Genomic DNA, 4,440 nt, shown 5'->3' on the forward strand with positions numbered 1-4,440 from the left:
CCGTTCTGGTCGCGGTCACAACAGGTTACAAGTTCCTGAAACACCTCCGTAACACATGCGTGTTGTTCGAACCTACTGGTAACAAATCTGGCGGTCTCCTTCACTAGTGAATCACCCTTTCCTAAAATTCTCCTAATAAAACGAAGTCGACCATCAGCCTTCCCCACCACATTTCTCACATGCTCGTTCCACCTCATATGGCTTTCTAATATTATGCCCAGATATTTAAACGACCTGACTGTGCCAAGCAGGACATTACTAGTACTATATCACAAAAGGCTGCTTCATGTGAACTGGACGATAGGTAAAATGAAACTCTTCAGCCGGCCGGGGTGGCCGAGCGGTTCTAGGCGCTACAGTCTGGAACCGTGCTACTGATACGGTCGCAGGTTCGAATCCTGCCTCCGGCATGGATGTTTGTGATGTCCTTAGGTTAGTTAGGTTTAAGTAGTTCTAAGTTCTAGGGGACTGACGACCTCAGAAGTTAAGTCCCATAGTGCTCAGAGCCATTTGAACCATTTTTTTGAAACTTTTCTCCGAAAACCTGTCCGTTCAAGACGACAGATACAATCCAATACTCGTTACATTAAGTAAAGAAAGCAACAGTGGTTTTTTCCCTTTGCAAGGATGTCATAAATTGTTGCATGTGCAAAATACATGTCAAGATCAGGTACATTGTTTCTTCATAGGAAAATGAAACATTCTTTGCAGCTGGTAGTCTCGCATAGTTCCTGCGGTTTTCATGGGTAACACTCGTCTCACAACACTTCCTGTAATCGTGACGTCATTTTGGCGTCACGCACAATATTGCGAGGTCCATCGCAATATCTACGTTCGATCCAGCATGCGCCACGTTTATTTTGACAGATTTGGCAGTTTTGCATTACAACTTTCAGTATGCCGTTTCAAGGCAACGGCGCACTGAAAACGAATCACAAAAATGTCTCCCTTATCATTAAATGTATTAAATAACGCCTCAAAGATACAAGCTTTCACGAGATACTATGATAATCAACACCATATGAATAGCCTGTAACGTGAGGGGTATGGTCGTGGGTTATGGTCTCGAAGGATGTAGGTGCATATCTCACAAAATGATAATAATTTTTTATCTTACATTTAAAAAAAACATTCTGGACCTTTCTTATGGACGTAATACCAGTATTTCTGCAATATTCGGTTTTATATTACATTTCCGCCTGATTAGAGAACGAAAGATAAAATAAATATTTGGCTGTTTATTGCTGAACATGTGGTGCTTTCCGAGTGTGCGGTTAGGCAGGAATCTAAGAGAATAGTTTAAACTGCTCATCCGGCCCACAAATATTTCGCTGGTGACGATCGTCTCACAAGACCTCCTGAAACTAATGGCACTTCTAGTTAGTACATTCCTGTCGTTGAGGACATGTGTGAGCTGTTACCCATGCGGGAGAGGCCCACATACAAATTCTGCATGTCCGCAGAAGAGTAAGGGGCGATGAGGCTGACGGCGATGAAAACATGCTATTCTCCGGATGTGGATAACATACTATTCAACGTTTCACTGTCCGGCCCGGTAGCTGAGTGGTCAGCCGGCACGGTAGCTCAGCGTGTTCGGTCAGAGGGTTAGGTGCCCTCTGTTATAAAAAAAAAAAACTGAGTTAATCGATTAACAACGAACTTAAACGGATGTCTTACGACGTCCGCCTCGAGCAGATGCAACGAACAAAAGCAAACAAAAGGAGATAAAAAAAAGTGGGCAGCGCGACAGACTGTCAATCCTAAGTGCCCGGGTTCGATTCCCGGCTGGGTAGGAGATTTTCTCCTCTCAGGGACTGGGTGTTGTGTTGTCCTAATCATCATCATTTCATCCCCATCGCCCCGCAAGTCGCCGAAGTGGCGTCAAATCGAAAGATTTGCACCAGGCGAGCGGTCTACCCGACGGGAGGCCCTCGTCACACGACAATTTTTTTTTAACATTTCACTAAAGATTAAACCTTAAAAAATAGTCTGTTTTCTTAAAACAAAAACTTTCGCGTTTCCCTTGTTTACCCGATATGATGAGAATGCCACTTGGATCAGTATGGTTCTACTATCGCCAATTGCTTATCTTCAAGAACTTTGTTCTTGTGGTAGGTGGCATCGTATTCTATTTTGTACACGAACTGCCCCTCTTTCGTTTCCGTGTGTCAATGGACCGACACGGTACCATTTGAAATTGGCCGCCAGATAGAAGACGTTCATATGCAGCGGCGTATGCTCTTCCAGTACACTCCAGCTTGTCATCCGGACAGAACGAGGAGGTGCAGTCGTTAATGCATTGGACGAATATTTGAAGTCAGAAGGATTCAAATCCCTGTCCGGCCATCCGGATTTAGATCTTTCGTGGTTCTTCTAAATCACTTAAGGCAAACACCGAGAGGTTTCCGATGCATCCTTATCATTTCGAATTTGTGCTTTGTCTCGACAGATCTCGTTGGCGTCAGGACCTAAAACTCAACGCTTTGTATTTCACTTACTTTGCCCAAACCTTTCGCGTTTTTCACACAGCAGTAAGATTTTCAAGAGGACTCGTGCATGCTGTCCCCTTGTGATATTACTTGGTTTCATCAGTTCCTTTAGCGTAAAGGAAACGTTCTGGACCACCGGGACTTTCTCCACAGGAAACACGCGGAGCGAATCCGGGAAGTGATTCCCCGGAGCTCACAGTCCACACAGCAAGCTCTCAGTCTCTCAATTCGTAATGCTTTAGTAACATGAAACGCTATATATCGCAGTCTTTTCAGACTCATACCTACAATGGCAAAGTGAAGCTTGGGGAATTTTCCCCAACACCGCTGTGTGACGCACATGACTAGCCATCTATTAACCCAACAGAGAGCACACAAAGGTGAAAATTCTGTTGCGTGTAGCGTCTGAGGCATTGTTCTTGATTCTACTGACAGGAGTGAAACAAGCAGCGAATTGAGTCATAATCAAGGGATATAAACTCAACAGTTAAAATATATTGCAGGGCCTTTAAAGGCACAGTAGCGGTTTAGGGGGGCGCTGCAGATAGTGTAGTCTTCTCGGTTTTCTCTCCATAATTAAACTCAACGTTAACTGTTTTCACGAACAACATCTTGCCCAAGTGAACAGCTGCCAGATTTGGACGTTTACCGTCACTCTATCGCCTCCTCCTCCTGCTACGTATTGGCCTTGTCCTCAGACGACGATATATCCGACACCGGAATCTCGTTGATATACACTCCCCGGACGTGTCCATCTTCTCCTTAACTAATTAAACAATGCCCTGTGTGGCAATCGGTATGTACAACATTCAAACGGGACAAAGCTTCATCCCCTATAGCCATCTCTTTCGAAACAAATATGACCAATCCACCATGCGAAATTGTTAGGCTAGGACTATTCTTCACGTTTACAGTTACCTGCCTACCTTCAACAATTCGCTTCAATGTCTAGCCGAATTGCCTCCTCTTAGCCCACTCAGATTCCTTAAACAGGAATAACTTTATGTACCCTATCCACCAAGTCCAAATCCATACGACGCTCTTCAAAAATGGCTCTGACCACTATGAGACTTAACGTCTGAGGTCATCAGTCCCCTAGAACTTAGTACTCCTTAAACCTAATTAACCTAAGGACATCACACACATCCATGCCCGAGGCAGGATTCGAACCTGTGCGACCGTAGCTGTCGCGCGGTTCCAGACTGAAGCGCCTAGAACCGCTCGGCCACCGCGGCCGGCGATACGACGCTCTGCCGCTGACTTAACTCACGACAGTGAAATGCTGTGCACGTGCCAGTCGGTTTACGGCATTACTACAGTGAGCCGACGTCGAGGTGGATGAGAATGGCAGGAGATATCAACGTGAATGAAGTTTCTCAGTTTGTTGGTGTATCAATGCGGAATACCACATTGTCTACGTGGAGTACTGGGCCACTCACAACCATGCAAAACAGCGTAAGAACGGTAGTGGTAAACAGATTCTAACCAACAAAGAGTGGAGATGAGTTTCACGCATTGTTAAAGGTAGTTGCTTTCTAACATACCGGGAGTTGCTGCTGTCAGTGAATGCAGTACCTTCTCCACCAGTTTCCGTGCGAACAATGGGAAGGGAACTGCATGCAATGGACGTTTAGTGTCGGGTACCTCGCAACAGGCCGTCGGTCACAGCCGCACTTCAAGCTGCACTAATGGGTCAAAGAAGAAAGAAACTGGAGGCATGTAATACCTCTGCTCAGATTCTAAGCCTCGAGTTCACCGACAAGTGTGTGATGGGTGTACGGAGGTGGTTCTGTTATATTTTGGGGTGTTTTCGAACAGTGACTTGGGCGCACTCATTAAGATTACCGTGAACAGGAACCAGAATGTTGATTTCAGCATTATCGACCATTTTTCCACATCTTCAAGATGAATACTACGCCAACACATACGTTCCATGGTAACAACAGGGTGT

The 4,440-nt window shown here is 45.3% G+C and overlaps 1 non-coding gene across 1 annotated transcript; it reads left to right on the forward strand.

Annotated features, from left to right (window-relative positions):
• The first annotated feature begins 326 nt into the window (after window positions 1-326).
• Window positions 327-410, forward strand: Trnas-gga. Its single transcript is given in 2 exon segments — window positions 327-366; window positions 373-410. It is a non-coding gene; the product is annotated as a tRNA-Ser (tRNA).
• Window positions 411-4,440: the final 4,030 nt, after the last annotated feature.

The sequence above is a fragment of the Schistocerca americana genome, chromosome 3 (assembly GCF_021461395.2).
Source record: "Schistocerca americana isolate TAMUIC-IGC-003095 chromosome 3, iqSchAmer2.1, whole genome shotgun sequence".
In the NCBI taxonomy this organism is placed as follows: domain Eukaryota; kingdom Metazoa; phylum Arthropoda; class Insecta; order Orthoptera; family Acrididae; genus Schistocerca; species Schistocerca americana.